This window comes from Lepisma saccharinum, chromosome 19 (genome assembly GCF_977018435.1).
Source record: "Lepisma saccharinum chromosome 19, izLepSacc3.1, whole genome shotgun sequence".
NCBI lineage: Eukaryota > Metazoa > Arthropoda > Insecta > Zygentoma > Lepismatidae > Lepisma > Lepisma saccharinum.
In genome coordinates, this window is record NC_139247.1 from 66,369,249 (window position 1) to 66,387,357 (window position 18,109).

The following is an 18,109-nucleotide window of genomic DNA, read 5'->3' on the forward strand; positions in this document are numbered from 1 at the left end:
CAAAGATGTCCCTGTCGAAAAGTATGCAGCCTTATGGTTAAAAGGATACCATTCGGAAACTGACCAGCCTTACCGAACCTATACAACAGCTGGCGTTTCCAATTAAGTTGTTGATAGTTTGCAAGTATTAAAGAAGAAACAAGAAACTCGTGAAAAACTCTGACCAAGACAGAAATTTATTTTATTATAAAACATAAACTAAACGTAACGTTTCAACCTTCTAGCAAGGTCTTCTTCAGACTCTGCACCAAGTACAAATGTAACAAGGTACAAAACGGGACGATATATATACACAAACATTACTCCCCTCCAGACTATTAGAACGTTGTTCTGGAACATTCTAGCAGGTGGATTTCCCTTGTCAACTGTACTTTTACCTAAAAGGCTAAACATATTTTCTTTCATCTAGAATGTGGTTGGACTCTATCTCACGCTCTATTTCCTTCATTCTTCTTCCTTGTTTTCTCCTCTTTCTCTCTTGTCCTTTCCACTCTTTCTAACACCTTCTTCCATTCTTTGTTTATCTTCAGTCCCCCATTCCAGTTCATTGAGTCTTCTTTACCTTTCTTCTATATTTCCTTGGCCTCCTTCCATTTTTTCACTAGTATTCTCTTCTCCCTTCCTATCTGCTTAGCCTCATCCCACTCTGTGTCATGTCCTGTTTCTCTCATGTGTTAAAATATCGCATTTCTCTCGCTCTTAAGTCGTACATCATCCCTATGTTGTTTCAACCTGTCTTTCAGCCTCTTTTTCGTTTCTCCTATGTACACAATCTGAGATTCTTTACATTTCACTTCGTAGATAATCCCTTCCTCTTCCTCTTCTGAAGAGGGATTTGGTCAACTTTTCGGTGTTACTAGTTCGATAGATCTTTTTGTGTGAAAGTTCGTTTTTTTTTAGAATATAAATAAATGTACTAAGTGTTTCTAAATTACATTAAAATGTTATTATCAAAATCTAATGACCAGGCTAGGACCAATTTTCTAAAGTACTTAGAACCACAAGGCAATAGTTTAGTTTAGTGACTGGTAACATGCAGGCTTGTTCAAGGTCCAGAAATCCATACGTATTCTGATGGGTTCTATTGGGTTTCGCTGCAGGAGCGGAATCTCTTTCTCGCACAATTTAAATTCGGTCCAAGTTGCGTATTGTATCATTGGAAAAAGGTTCCTGGACCGAATTTAAATTGTTCCGGAAGAAAGGTTCCTGGACCGAATTTAAATTCATCTGGAAAAAGGTTCCTGGACCGAATTGAAATACTTTACAGATAAAAAGGTTCTTTACGGTCCAGAACCCATTTACGCTTGCTGATTTTCTCTCCTGGACCGGAATTGAATTCCTGGGCCTTTAATAACCCTGGTAACATATAAAAATTTGAAAAAAAGCGCCTGTCTCCCGGAATGAAATCTCAAATACGTCGCAGCCCCGCGCCCCCCCCCCCAAGCAAAAACGCTTAATTCGCACAGTGGTTGGAAGAGAGTAACACGGCAGATACCAATGCGATAGTCCAGTTGTGCAGCAGCTGTTGTTTAAGGTCATCCACACTTGTAGGAAGCGGAGGAACAAAAAACCGGTACTTGATGTATCCCCACAATATCTTACAAATTCAAGCACACGGTGAGTCTTTTCTAGCGGGCTAGCGGCCATATTAAAACCATATATAAAAGTATAGTGAGAAGTAAACTTGAGGATGCGTCTATTATATGGTCCCCTATTTATAAATCTTATGAAAATAGTCTCGAAAGAATTCGAAAAAGGTTTCGAAGATATTTATATTTTTAAAAATATAATAGACCCCCACAAATGACAACGCCCTACAGAGACCTCCTTCTGGAATTCAATTTCAAAACTCTTAGTAATAGGCGAAAAATGTTAGATCAATTGTTCCTGTACAAAACAGTAAACGGCATATTAGATAATAGTTTATTTCTTCAGTTTAATATAAGGAAGAATCATTTACGAAGTAGAAATATTTCATCCCTAAAATTCAAAAAACCCAAAAATTTAAGAGCTGCCCGATTAATAGAATGTGTGATATGTATAGTGAAATTATAATTAATAATCATTACAGAGATTTTAAATGCCATTCTTGACTTACAAGAAAACATTAAGAGTCAATTCTTTGAGTTGGTGTTTTAAGTCCACTTTATGCACAGTAAGGCTAATCGGGACTGGACCTACAGTTTAAAGTGGGATCCGAACCACTTGTGCCTCCACCGGGTATCGAACCCGGGACCCCTTGATTATAAGGCAATGACGCTACCACTGCGCCATGGGGGAGGCCCAAGAGTCAATTCTGAAAGTACGAATATGTGATAGTTAATACCTAATTACTGTATTTATACTCAAGATTATATGATTTCTTATTTCATCTTAATTATAAATTATTCTGTATGCCTATACTTTTGTAATGCATATTTTGTACAATTTGTGTCAAGGGCGCCCACGTGATGCTGACGTCAGAAAACAAAGGCAAAGTGGAGATCGTAATTTTTTTCCTATAGAACAGTACTAAATGCCTAATGATAAAACAAACAGTTTGCTTTCAATTTATAAAGCCTTTGGTGTATTTCGTTCAGGCTCATCCTGTAGACTGTAAAGTTAATTATATCAAAGCATTGCTTCTGAACAGCGTAAGGGATGGCGAAGGTGATAGATGTTATCATATTTCTGCTACATTTCATGATCAGTGAAGAAATTTGTGGCTCTCACACTCCTTGAGCTCCCAAAGAAACTCAATAGCCAGCCATATATTCCAAGTTTGGCGAAAGTCCATGGTAGAAATAAGATATTTAGAGTACTGCTAATATTTTTTTTTTTTTTCTGGACAAGGTGACGGGAAAAAACCAGAGAGATAATTGACACTTACCACTTGGCAACTCAACCAGGACTTTCGTCCTCCGATAAACGTACAAAAAAAAAAAAAAAAAAGTATTTGAAGAAGCTTTTCCCCCCATTCCCTAGCAACGGCGATTATGGTCGCTTGTTGCTAGCTTCCAGTTTCCTTGTCCCACGGAGCGGCATGCCCCCTGGGGGTGGCAGTTACCGTGGGAACGGAGAAAGCAATAGTGGCACGGAGGGAAGAGGGAACTTGGGCGTAACTGAATAAAAGAACTTTTCCTGGCACGCATCGTACACGCACGCACGCATGATCGATGCGTAAAGTTCCTAAGAAACCTCCGAGCTCCTTCTTTTGAGTTTTATGACGTGTGAAAACTCTGAACAAGGATAGGTCCCGAAAGGCCTGGCTGTCAAACTTCTCCTTCCAAGATGTCAATGTGTGACTAACAGTGGCGTATGCTGAGTCTAAGACCACTATGACACCTGGTCCTAGGCTATGGAGGAAGGGAGAAGACTAGACTCATTCTTGAGGTCTTCAAGGAAGCCACGTTGCCATCCTAAAGATAGTCAGGTTGCAAACTTACGAAAATTCGGGTTGCCAACTCCTAAGAATTCAGGTTGCGAACTCCTAAGAATTCAGGTTGCCAACTCCTAAGAATTCAGGTTGCCAACTCCTAAGAATTCAGGTTGCCAACTCCTAAAAATTCAGGTTGCCAACTCCTAAGAATCCAGGTTGCCAACTCAAAAGAATCCAGGTTGCCAACTCCAAAGAATACAGGTTGCCAACTCCTAAGAATACAGGTTGCCAACTCCTAAGAATACAGGTTGCCAACTCCAAAGAATACAGGTTGCCAACTCCAAAGAATACAGGTTGCCAACTCCTAAGAATTCAGGTTGCCAACACCTAAGAATTCAGGTTGCCAACTTCAGAATCGTCATTATCTTATTTTCCAAATCATCTTAATTCACACAGTTTCGAAGAGATTTCTCTTCAGTATTTGGCTTTCTAGGCTTCAGGCTTCGCAGATAGCGTAGCTAGCCTGGAATATACGCTCCTGGTGACTAAATTGACCTCGATTGCAGGTACGTTCCACTCTTCTGTGCAATTCCCAGTTCGAAAAAGAGACAGAGGTGACCCTTCTGAATAAGCCTGACCTGGATGAATATTACGAGTACATTAAGACCAACACTGTTAAATTACAACGTACGTTAAACAAATATTATCTAAAAAAATATGTTTCTACAAACCATGGTCATGCCTCTCTCTCTCTCTCTCTCTCTCTAGTCTCTCTCTCTCCACTAGTTGTGAAAAATGTCATTTCAATCATTGTGCTTTCTCTTACGTGGAAAGTAAAATAAATATAATTCCCTTTTCAAAAAAATCCAAGGGAGTGACACTTTCTCAAAACACCCAAATGTCAACTTCACTTCCACGTACGGTAGTACACCATATTCCTCGCAAAATTCTCCGGAGCAAGGCCGGGCATAGCAGCAGAAAAGGGGAAGGGGAAGGGGGAATCGAGTGGTCAGAACAAAGCAGTACAGGCTGCTGCGAAGGCTGGTCGCTTCTCTCTTCCACGCAATTCCTTTCCCCACTCGCGTGTTCATTGGTGGAGCTGTCTCGAGTCACTACTTGTGCAGAGACTTGTTTTCGTTCGCCTGCTCCAGAGATACTTGGAGCAGAGACTGCATGTATAGATGTAGACTGCATAATGCAGACTAATGAGGCCCTGGCGTCTGGACCCACGGCTGTATAATCCTCTATTGAACTTGTGTTTGTCATTGTCCCTCTTGATCTATTAATATTGTATGGTAAATGCATATCAGAAATGTGGTTTTTAATGTAATCCATGACACGGGATAAATGGCAGAACAGCCTCAGGCTGAACCTCGCACACGCAAATAAAGAACTGGCATCAAAATCTTATCACACCATTCATCCTCATCTTCGCGATTATCTAAAGTGTCAAAAATGCGAAGTAAAATGAATCATCGATTCAAAAAATTCAAAATAAAGAATTGACAAATTTCTAAGTAATTATTCCTTGCCTTTCCTGCAAACATATTGTGTGTCCTCCTGGGAGAAAAACTTTCATTTGCCCCCCCCCCCCTTTCTCAGAGGGTACAGCAGGAAGCAAAATATTACCAAATAAATTGTCCACCTCTATGTTTGTTGTTTGTTTTAGGTAACGGGAACTTGAAGAATTGAAGCAAAATATTATACGCAGGATAGAAGAAGAACAATGAAAACCGTCGTGGACAATTTGCCGAGCAATATACTTGTGTATTCTACTGTACGTCAAACCTTCTCACCAATTTCAGCCAAACAAAGAACATTCCAGGAAAGTTTTGAAATGCATTTTCAGACTGTTGTACTTGGTAGTAGCAGTTGCGCGTATATATTTTCTAAAACGTTCATCTAATCGCAACAATGAGTGAGAACGGCGATTGGATAAAATAGACGAGGGATGGTCATGAAATTCCCTCAAATGTTACTAAAACATCTATTCAAGACACACACCCACTCTTCATCATAAATGTTAAATGAATTGCAACGTGCAATAAATTGAACACGAATAAAACTATTTGAAAATGCCCTCCTTCCCTCTGCGCTACTCCAGCTCTCGAGGCAGTAAATTAGCCATCAAAAAGTCCCCCTGGCCCGATAAAGAAAAGGGAGGCCCTAGGGTAACTTAACAAATTAGATAAGCTGTCACCACGCACTTACACAACGCGTTTTATTGAAAACTTGAAACTTGAACAGCGAGCGCTGAATAGAAACGCGACATTTGCAGATGACACGTAAGTAATGGAATTTACGTCAACTGCAAGGCTTGAAGAAACTTCAACTTCATTTCATAAACATATCCGCACTGTCAAAGGCATGCTGGATTCGGAATAGTTTCATGTGACATGGTTAACTTTGGATATAATCGTAATGCACGAGGGTGTTTGAAATATTCAAGGAATGGCATCAAGATTTAATTAGATAAATGGCCACTATGGGCGCTGGGTTCTAAAGAATCAAGTACTTGACATCTTAGTAAAACACACAGACAAAAATGACGAAAGTTAGTGAGTAAAATGTATAATATTTAACTAATATACATAAGTTAAACTTGAGAACAATTTTGTATATATTAGACATGTCAGGATACCTGAAGTTACATAAGCCACTGTTAATAAGTAATTAAATTATTATAAATAGCAAAAGTATGTTATTTTTATTTCATAGCATTCATGCTACTTAGTAACTTTACCCAATCTCCATGTACCTTGACTTTATCCATACGTAGATTTCCTTACCTTACCCGTGGAGGGGAGGTGGGAGACAGCCAGCCCCACCACTTATTGTATTTTTATTTTTAAACAAAACATTCTCATAAAAAATTGAAACAAATTACATTGTCCCCTACACAATGTTTTTGTATTACTTTTGTTCATAAAATCATAAATGTGATGTACGTAGGAGGCAAAAATCACGCGATGGGCCTATCCACCCCCCTCCCGGAGTGTCTGTTCCGACACGGCACTCGTGCAAGTCACCTTGAATAATTGTTTTTTAAATTAATTACTATTTTTGTAATTATTATAATTACTATCGAACCGCACCTACATAGAAAAAGCGTTGATGCAAAAGTAACATGATTGTGTCAGTTTTGGTTTATTAATGATGGTAATTTTTGCAATTTTATCTTTTATCTTTCATTAAATTTTGGATAAATCGCGACACTGATGGAGGTAGACAGACGCGCAACGTAACCGAAATGAAGACTCACTTGGCAGAGAGGAGACAATGTTACAGATCGCACACGTTTAAAACACCGTCTTCAAGCTAGCCAGCGGAGCTATCTTCCATTTCTGACAGAACATTTCTGCGCAGTTGTTGCTGTACTCTTCTGCACATGTGCTGAACAATGAACACGGGTGTGTGGGCGTGGCCTTCCCTGTAACGTCACAGTCTAGGCTCACTTCGAATATGCTCACGAGAGAGTGACGTTCCTAAATAATTCAATTCTACCTTACTGGCACTAAAGACGAAGGTAAGAGCGGGTATTGCAACATACAAGAGAAACTCAACCAGAGCGCCTTGGCCTCCCGTCCAAAGATAATTCAACAAAAAGAAAAGATAAAAAAGTTGAAGCATCAAAAATTCGAACTTTCTTTCGAGAGAAGAAATTTAATTTCCTCAGTGCCAATCCCAAGAGGATTTCTACCCCACCTGACATTATAACCTTCCTCTCCTCCATTCTCTCATTCCACCAACAGGTAGAAGAGGTTCTTCATTTCCTCTTACCCCTGCACTGAGTGGTTCTCTTCACTTCTCAAATATGGCTGTTAATATTATATAAGTACATCCCAGATAGGAAGGTAGGGGTCCAGAGCAAACCGGAAACACAAAACGAAGACCAAAATCGATAACAAATTTCCTACCACCTCTAGTAATCATGGATAAACATCTGCTGCATCATCAAGAAGGTGTTCTATCTCAGGTAAAACACAACGGTCTACTCGGGAACAAAAATGAAGATGACGTCATGCTCACTGAAGAATTAGTTGATTAAACTTGTATACTTCAAGCGTGGATACTTTTTACAAACATACGTTGCAAAGGAAGACAGTGTTTGCCGCAATGTAGTGAAGTAATTTTAAAATATTTAGTTTGCTGATGGAACTTGTTAAACACTTGAGAATATATTTCACAAATAGCGGAGCCTGATGTTGATCACATCGCTTCTTGTATGACAGAGTGAGAATGCGTAAGGCACTACTTGATGACAGATTGAATAAACTGAGAAACGAACTAAAAGAAATTGATTGGTTTTACTTAATTACTTCTTGTGCAAATGTGGACAAAGCTTTCGAGAATTTTATCAAAACTATTTCCAAAATATACAATGGCTGCTGCCCCAGAGTCCTTAAGAAAGAAAAACCAATAAAGGCAAAACGAAAACAAAAGCACATAGGTGAATGGTACACTCCTCAGTTAACTCACTTAAAAACACAGCTTATGATGTATTACTATGGATATAAAAATGATAAGATGGATAAGGCTAGATATCTGAAAATTAAGAGCATTTATAATTCAATAATAAAAGAAGCCAAACTTTCTGCAAACGATCACTTCATTAATAATTCCAATAATAAATGTAAGGCAGCTTGGGATATTATTAAAACTGAGCTAGGCAAAGTGAAGTACAAACCAAATGAGAATATCTCAATTACACCAGAGGAATTTAATTACTTCTTTGTCATGTCCGGTAACGGTGAACCCACAAAGATCAATGCTGCTAAAGATTGTATCCATGGCGATGTAAATGGTGTACTACCAATATCACATGACAATAGTAGTAATCTGCCTAGATTCAGATGGTATGAAGTTAAGCCAATGGATATTATTAAAGCAACACAAAAATTAAACAATTCAAAATCTGAGGATTTCTATGGTTTATGAAACTTTGTTATAAAAATAATTATTGATGTTATGCAGTACCCACTTACTACTCTTATTAATTGGATGTTTGACAGTGGGTGTTTTCCTACATGTCTCAGTTGTTGTTCCAATACATAAAAGGGAGATAAGTCCAATCCAAGTAATTACCGTCCAATATCACTTGTGCCTATTCTATCAAAAATGATAGAATACTGCGTACATATCCAGCTAGATGAGTATTTTTCAAATAATAATTTACTCACAAATGCTCAGTATGGTTTTAGAGCTCACTCATCTACCACAAAAGCAAATGAAAGCATTGTCGCAACAGTACTGGATGCTTTTGAATCTAAACTTTTGATTAAGTTTCACACCAAATTCTGATAAAAAAGGTACGCTCTTATGGTATCCTAGAAGCTGAACTCTCTCTCATAAAATCGTATCTATCAAATAGACAGCAGAGGGTCAGTATAAACAGTAAACAATCAGATCTCCAAAATATTGAAAGCGGAGTTCCCCAAGGTTCTGTTCTTGGTCCTTTCCTTTTTAACATTTACGTAAATGATCTACCCAGCTTCATACCCCATAAAACAGTTTTGTATGCAGACGATACTACTTTCCTCACAATTGGCAATAATAAATACATACTTGAAGAACTGGATGAAGAAGTAGAAGAGAAGTCCACTTTCTGGTTTGAAACTAATCAATTGACTATTAATCACAACAAAACAGAGAAAATAATCTTCACCCTAAATAACGACATTGAATGTACCTCAGTAAAGCTTCTTGGTCTATATCTAGATTCAAAATTATCGTGGGATGTGAAAGCAAACAAATTATGCTGCAAAGTGGCTAGAGTCATCTTCTTATTAAATAAACTTAGATCCTGCGTAAGTGAAAATTTATTGGTACACTCTTATTATGCCTTTTTCATAGCCATTTAATATACGGGGCTTTATTATGGGGTAACTCATCAAATGCTGGTAAATTTTGCAGAAAAAAATCAGTAAGAAATATGGCTGGAATATTCAACCAATCTGTTTCATGCAAACCTCTTTTCAAGCAATATAAAATAATGACTGTTCCATGCCTATACATATTTAGCTGCCTAATGTTTATCAAAGAAAATATTCATGAATTCAACATAAGACACTCTGTACACAGACACAACACAAGATTCAGTTATAAGTTGGACACACTACGGACCAGGCTAAGCAAAGTACAAAATAATTACAAACACATGGGAATAAAACTCTTCAATCAGCTGCCAGGGACAGCTCACTGTGCACCTCTTGAAAAATTTAGAAGGATGTTACAAGACTGGCTAAGAGAAAAGGTTTTATACTCAATAGATAATTTAAATTTCTAGAACTCGTAATATATGTAATACTGTCCTCTTCATACTCACCCTATATATTTATTATTTATGTTGGCTTGTTTAAGCTATTCTGGTAGGGAGTTTTATATTTAGATATTATATGCTATTCTTGTATCATGACTTATATTTCTATGTTTATACTATTCTTGTATTATGTTTTATATTTGTATGTTTATACTATTCTTGTATTATGTTTTATATTTGTACCAATGACGACATCTATTGCATTATTGTAATGCTTAATGATGAATAAACATATTGATATTGAAATAAAACAAACAAGAGAGAAAGGTAGATGTAACAAAGTCAAGTAAAGAAAACATACAAAAGAAATAAGGGAGAATTGAAAGTCTCAAATTGAGTGACAATAGGAACAAGAAATCGAAATAAAAGAAGCTACAGAGAAAGATAATAACGTAAAAAAGACAGAAGAGAAAAAGTAGTAAAAAGGATGACCAAGAAGATAGAGAGAGGATAAGGAATAAAGAAATAGAATCTAAAATAGGGGAACAAAGGCAAAAATGTACAGAGAGAAGGAGAGAAAAGCAGAAAGGGAATAAATAATAACCTTTGACCTTCACTGGGGAAGCAGGCCGAGTCATATAATCATTAACGTCCAGCTAATTTTCTAGTTTCATTTTAGAATCATCCTAGCTTTTCCTTTGATATGCATTCATCGCATTTCCGACTCGTCCAACGTATCATCTGAGTATGCCAAAGACGAAAAGCAGCGAGGTCGAAGGATATTTCATTCAAATTCATCCATTCTCTGCCGCGCCTTGTGCAATTGTAGGGGCTAACAGAGTCTGAAGCTGCGTTCTGTATGGATATTGATCCGAGTGCAACGACTCAGAAAACGCCCTTATCTGCTGCCGTTCCGCACAACAAACTGCCGCGGCGAACACAAAACATGGTTTTTCGCAGATAAACCGCGTCATTTTTTGTCGAGATGATCCTCCACCCCCTCAACCGTTACCATGCCAGTTTCCTTCGCGGGTGATAAAGGATTTTCTCACCCACTAAGTGAAAGAGAAAGACGTTGGAGCTTCGTTAAGGCATAATCGCGATCTCCCCCATAGACAGGCTGGGTATAGGTGTAGTATGTCTCCACATTTGAAGAATGTCTCCACATTGGTGTTGTGTCTCCACATTGGAAGAATATAGGTGTGATATGTATGTATGTTTCAAGTTCTTTATTTGTGTGTCTTTTCTTCACTTTGCTTTCTTGTTAACTATGTTAGGTTAGGTTAGGTTATGTTAGGTAAAGATAACACAAAAACAAGGTGTGTATGCTTTCTTTACCTAACCTAACCTAACCCAATGTGGTTCACAATGATGTATTTGGAAAAAATGTGGAGACATACTGCCGTGATTAAATCTGGAGACATACTACACCTATACCAACAGGCTGTATATTAAGTGACAGGTGTAAACAAAGGTTAATTTTACACAATTTTAACTAATTTGGAGTAAGTCCTGAAGATTTTAGTTTTGTAATTTAGCGTCGCTTTCTGTCCATGCCCAGCCCGGAATTCGAACACAGAACCTCTGGAGTCGTAGCGTGCCGTTCTAACCACTCCACGACAGAGGCCGACCTATATTGATAGAATCACTCTAGAACAGAAGCTTACTCTTTAAAAACTTTTAATGCCATTTTCATGTTATATATTATTTACTTTCATTGGGCTAAATTTTAACGACACGTTCTGCCTATATAGTATTTTTCTGCTTGCTCACGGTACACAAACTTTAATGACAATCTACATTAATCCCTATCAAATTTTCCATCCAACAATGGAAGCGAGTGTTATGACGTCATAATGCGAATGAAGCTCGGAATTGAAATTGCTGTTAACGAATTTTCGATAAGAAGTTTTATCACTTATTTACTGCTTTCCATATGCACCGTCGCAACTCGTTAGAAACTTATTACGTCGAACAAGCCATCTAGGAGCGAACTATCGAACAAACATATTTTTTTTGCGGCCAGCAATAAATATTAAATTCTTCTCGATATAGGCCTAGACGTGATCACTTCGCGTTGTTATTTTCTGCCGAGTGAACGTGTGGCTTATTTTTAATCTCCCAATTCGCTGCCAATTTTCTTCACTGCAAGCGAGCAAGGCCATCTAGCGAACGATAGGGTAGTCATTAAGGAACCTCTAGAAATATTTGGGCGCGCTCCAAAAATGAGGGAACGATTATCATAATCCGTGGAAGCCTGAGGATAAAGCTAATTTCACTGCACTTTCGCGACTTTTTGATATGCAAGAAAAATCAGCATTTTCTCTCGCCTTTACGTGTTTTCCACGCTTCGTGTAACTTGTGCTTAGAAGGTTTTCAGTTATGACGCGGTGACGTTTTTGATTTGAAACTTTACGCACTGATAAACTAAATGCATCTTATCTATTCGATACACCTCAAGCACATTTATTCATGTAGTGTGTTTTTAGGGGCTTTGACAAGAATTAGATTGACCTTTTGATACATTCTTGTCATTTGTAACGCCAAAGTGCATCATATGATGTTTATATGCCGAGTTTAATGCATTTCTTGATTCACCTTCCTGTATCTTTCTCGATGACGCACTCAAACATTTGGTATGAGTTACAGAATTTATGCATTCTTTTTTTTCATCTGATGCATTTACTTCTCTGTGACAGTTGAAAATCTCTCCCTCACTTTGTATTAATATTGTTTTGAATGAAATACTGATTGGCTTAATTGTAACCCTATTAAGATAATACCAAATAATAATTAAGATACTAAATAACAATATTTCTTAATGTTGAAATGAATCAGGGGGATTCATAAAATTTGGGCGACAAGGCTATCCTTTGATTTGGGCCCTGCCGACATTATTATTATTATTATTATTATTATTATTATTATTAACAGTTTTGTATCATGGAAATTCACCTCCACTAATTGCATGCTCTGCATTAATAGCACTTGAAACTTTCAAATATAGACAAATCTAAAAAAAGAATATTAATTAAACTTCGTTTAAATTTATAAGCGCCACTTCCACTATGCATTTCGCCACAACATTAATACCGCACATCCATCAAAGGAAAAGAAACCGACACTACATTACGGTAACCACACTGGCCGCTAACTGGGAAACAACGAAGCTGTATTCAACCGTCAATATCCTTCCATTTGATTTTCAATCGTTGGCATTCAAAATGATAGCATTCGTTTCTTCGAGGAACAATTGTTTATATTGCAGGACTGTTAAGCGACCTCTGAAAATAGGGTTATGATGTAAAAGGTTATTTAACTGTTAGAAACGCCTTCCTTCTACCTGCTGTCATGAAATAAGCAAGTTAAAGGACTTGCGGCCCTTAGGCTATAGCCTAGGATAGCCTACACTAAGGTGCATCCTATCTTGACAGTGAAGTCAGCTGGGACCGCGCTACACTACTAGAAAAAAAAAGAGTGCGCGTCACATCTCCTGCATATGGCCTTGAACGGCTGAACAGCACCAGCGAATCACAGACGTGCGGCGTTGCCTAGTTCCGTGTCAAGACGTTTCGCTCAACCACGCTGTCTCTTTTCCGTGTGAGATTTTGACATGGCACAGCTGCAGTGCGCTCCTATTGGCTATTCCCATACGCAGGAGATTTGACGCGCACTCTAGTGTCGTATACGAATGATTCCTTATCGTAAATACAAAATCCAGATCGTACAAAATACGCCTCATTGTTGATGTGCTTACGGTAGGCAAGTCGGGATCACAATCAATTGCGGCAGCCACTTTTCCCATTGTTGGAATTTCGTTTCTCTCATTGCCCCTAAACGTTTCTGTGACAATTGAGCTCACAGTTTCATCACAAGTACGTCACAAATATGAATACGTTTAACACTTCTTTTTTTATGCATGACTATTCAAAGTCTTCCCTTTACAATGCGATGTAAAATAACACGCAAGGGAGCGAAAAAACTGTACGGATCTCGCTCGCTGAGGACGCGTGATAACCAGCAGACAAATATAGACTCGCCCTTACCCTCACTTGGACCTGCAATCACCTCCTAGATTCAGGTCAACGAACCCACACATAATTCATTTAGCACTTGACTTGTAGAAAAACAATCGTACCGAACACTGTTCATTCCAACAGGTTTTTCAGAATCTTACATCTGTTATACATTTCTATGTACTGTATACGATGATGCACCGTGCTTCAAGTAAGGAATTATATTTTTGTGCTCAAGTCTCGCGAACTCGTCGTTCGAAGGCGCGTTGCCAACCCGTATTCATTATCACTAGTGCTCGGAAGTTGAGGACCTATAAATTGCCAAAAAAAAAGACCTAAAAATATTTAAAAAAAAGGACCTAAAAACTGAAAAAAGGACGTATATATGTGATCCAAATTAATTAATAACTTCAGTTTTAATTACATATTTAATGGATAAAAAAATACAAAATTCTGATGGTATGGAACACACAGTCCGAAAAAACAAAGCTTCAAAACAAGATAAAGTTGCCACTTACACCTTCCAGACAAGTTACGGTTAAAGGATCTTGTACCGTACCTGCTTCAGTCGTCCAAAAACGTTTTTCTCTCGTTTCAGGGATGGTTCAAATATATTTATTTATTACTTTTTTATTTCTTTACTACAGAAAGGATGTTGAAGAGGTGATGAACTGACGATGATTCGAATTGAGAATTGGCAGTAAAAACATTGTCGAAAGAAGGTGAAGTTGCAAAAAAAAAAGGCCGTTAACACCTAAAAAAGGTTAAAAAAGGACTAATAAGCCAAAAAACGCCGAAAAAGGACAAATAAAACCCACCTTTTTCTGGCCTACAATGACCCAAAATGAATATGTTGGGCCTCGTCTTCGGACACTAGGGGAAAAAAGGATTTTTCCTCAATTTCCGAGCCCCAATTATCACAATCCAAATAAATTGCGTACAGTTTATTATTTGTGTATCGTGCTCATTTTTATTACAATTTCTGATACGTCATTATATTCTGAAACAATCCTCGCATTGCGACATTTGGATTTCCTTCCCTTGTATCTTAATCTATTGAATTTGATTCAATTGTTTTTCTTTTTTCCGAGTGCAGACAGTGAAAGTATAAATGCTGTAAGTTTGCAATTCTATTACAACGTCACTGTCAAGTTAGGTTGACACCCAGTATAGTAACAAATTTCCATGTAGTTTATAAGCTCTACTAAGATTAAAATGCATGGTCCATACTCGAATAAAACAATCCTGCAATATCTTGACTTGTAATAAGTGGCCTACGTCGTATACGAGAGCGGATGACTATTAATGAGACATGTTGTGCATGGTTGCATACATGCTAAAATGCAGGCCAATAGATATGTAAGCAAACTGCTACAAACCTTTTTAACCTGTGTTGGCCTTTACGGTTTGTGATTGCATGGAATGATTTTTGTACAACGCTGACATTGCCGTGGAGCTTTCCAAGATAGCATCAACATACTTGGGTAAAGAGAAGGTTAAGTTGGCAATATAGCTTGCCCTACACGCAACGTACCAACAAACGAGGCATATCTACATTTGTAGAGGTTTAATCAAAGCAATCTGACTTTATCCTGAGGACATGCAATTTCTGCAACAAAGAAATGTCCAATCCCGAAAATGGACCACCACAGGATATACGCATCACATTTAAAAGCTAAGGAAACGTTAAAATATTCCTCAGAGACGGTGTAAATGTGTTTCTCAATAAGATAAAAAAACATTTGTTAAAACGCCGCCATGACCAACATGGATGACAAGGAGAATGGAGATGAAAACTGAAAAATTTTCTTGCCTCATACCCCGAGGTGATCACCCCGCTCCGCCCCTCCTGTAGCTACGGCTTTTTATAAATTCGCACATTTGATATCGCAATCGCTCAAATAAGAACTAAAATGTACTAGTGTTTACATATTTTTGCCCACAAAAAATAACTCTTAGGTTGATTATGGCAATCTACTTCTTAACGCTTTACAAAAATTATTGTTCATAGAGTGCTATGTGCACGTGAAAATTAACACTGAACATTCGTACACTAGATATTTATCCCTCGACAAATTTCATAATAATAATAATAATGAATACACTTCGAGTGGCGAGGTGAAGAATCTTGCTTTGCTTTGCCTAGCCTTGCATGACACATGAAATTAGCACGTATGCGCCTTATTCTACAGAGCATTCCCTGACATTCGCTACGAGACTCGGCGGCAAGCGGTCCGGCGTCAGCGCTTGTCTTTCCCGGTAAACGGGGTACGCGACAGTCGCTAGAGTCGGTTATTAAAATTACAGTTTTCATATTGTGTACTAACCTTGACTACAGAAGGTGTTGAAAATGATGTCCCTCTGCTGCAACACATTCCTGCCATCTCCGAAGGAAATTGGTATTTACACGTGCAAGTTCGTCTACTGTAATTCTCCCGATTTCTCGTACAATACTCTCTTTTAACTCACGGATGGTGTGCGGATTGTCTTTGTATACTTGTTTTTACTTTGCATTTTTATTCAGAACTGACCCTGTTACTCTAAACTTTTTACGAGGTTTAATATAGTGGTCCTATGTGCAACGGGAACACCAGGAAATTTCGTTGCAAAACGTCGTCGCACTTCTCCACAATTCTTCTGATAAATCCTTTGCTGTAATGTAAACTTTTGTGGTACATATTAAGCCACAATCTTCAACACACGCACACGACACAACACAACTTCCAAAGGAGGATTATACTGGCGTCAGTCTGCAACGTCAACAGAAAGGGAAAGATAGCAAAAAAAAACAAAAAAAAACAGACTGTAGCGTGCGACTGTCGCGGACCCGTTCACCGGGAAAGACAAGCGCTGACGCCGGGCCTCTTGCCGCCGAGTCTCGTAGCGAATGTCAGGGAATGCTCTGTAGGTCCCCTGCTGTTAAATTAATAAACTGCTGCCAAACGTGTTATTTTCTGGAGACATGACTGCTCGTTGGAGGAAAATTACTCATCCGTTTATATGGAGACATCTACCTGAAGGGATTTTACAACAATAAAAAATAATTCGTACCTTTTCACTTTTTCTCATATTTTCATTGCCTACACCGTTTATTAGTGATTTCCAGCCAAAGGTGCCGAATTTTGCTTCTATATGTTCTGAAACATAATTCATATGTTCGTTCACATTCTTCAGTGAATTATATCCTACATTCAGGCACGTATCTAGAAATATATTTCGGGGAAGGGGGTGGGGAGTCCGAACTAAGTGTCTCAATAATAATAATAATAATGTTTAAATTAAAATAATTATATTAAAATATATTAATGTGTGAATTAATTAATATCGTATTGTTATTACATTAATAGAGGTACAACCTTTGTCAGAAAAGTTCCAGGACTGAGCTCATAGAAAATAATTTATTCAACTTAGGAAGTAATGGTCCTAGGTTTTGTCAAAATAGTCCCCTCTGCTATCTACACAGCTGCCACCGTTTCTGGAGGTCATGGAAGCAAGCAGGGAAAGCTTCATCTAGGATGCTTCTCAGCACATCACACGGTAACTGGTCGAGTAAGTATGGGGGATGTGGTAGAGCAGAGATACGATGCTTGGCCAGATATTCCTGGACTGATAAAGCAGTATGTGGCTTTGCATTGTCGTGCAATAAGAACCACTGCCCAGATGCCCACAAATCAGGACGGCGCCGCAGAATTGCTTGACACAAATGTTTCAGGACGTCAATATAGATATTCATGGTGCACCAAACCTTCAGCATGAAAAAATGGGATCAACATTGTCTTTGGATCATCTTGCACAGAATCTCTGCCCTTATGAAACCTTTTGTGCCATTCAAAGATACGGCTTCTCGATAATGCCTTGTCACCAAAATGCTTGCTGTATTATATTCCACTAGGGGTTTCCCAGCTTAACACAAAACTTAATGTTAACTCTCTGCTCGGAATGGACGTCCATCACGACACTTGTGTAACTTCCAACTAAATCCGCCAAAAGGCCAAACAGTGGGCTGCGAAGCACAGCCCTGCCACCTAGTGTGTTTACATGGAAACACTACCAAGGCTATTATATTCAGAACACATATCAGGTGACTGAATAACACCCATTTCTTGTGTTTGAATAACACAGGTAAAGAATAAAAAAATCGGTCCTGGAACTTTTCTGACAAAGGTTGTATAAAGACTTAATAGAAATATAACTTACGTGTAGTTAATATTGCCAAAATAACAAAAATGGTATTAGATCCAGTTGACGAAAAGTAAAGTTCCTGATTTATATTTTAAACATATTATTATAAGTAGTAATATACATAAATCGTCTTTGCTACTGTCATTCAAAGCAGTACGATCCCAATATAAGACTTGTCTTCCGGTAAGTACGGAGAAAATAAACAACCCTCGATTACACAAAAAATGTTAAATAATATTTAATTTTTAGTATTTGGCAAGTCTATCGGCGGGGTCCCACCCTAAAATACGTACT

General features: G+C 38.1%; 1 protein-coding gene and 1 non-coding gene across 12 annotated transcripts in view; both read right to left on the reverse strand.

Moving 5' to 3' along the window:
• The window catches only part of SK (small conductance calcium-activated potassium channel), an 848,626-nt gene that overhangs the window by 817,266 nt on the left and 13,251 nt on the right, over window positions 1-18,109 (reverse strand). The window lies entirely within an intron of this gene.
• Window positions 2,209-2,283, reverse strand: TRNAI-UAU (transfer RNA isoleucine (anticodon UAU)). The gene has a single exon. It is a non-coding gene; the product is annotated as a tRNA-Ile (tRNA).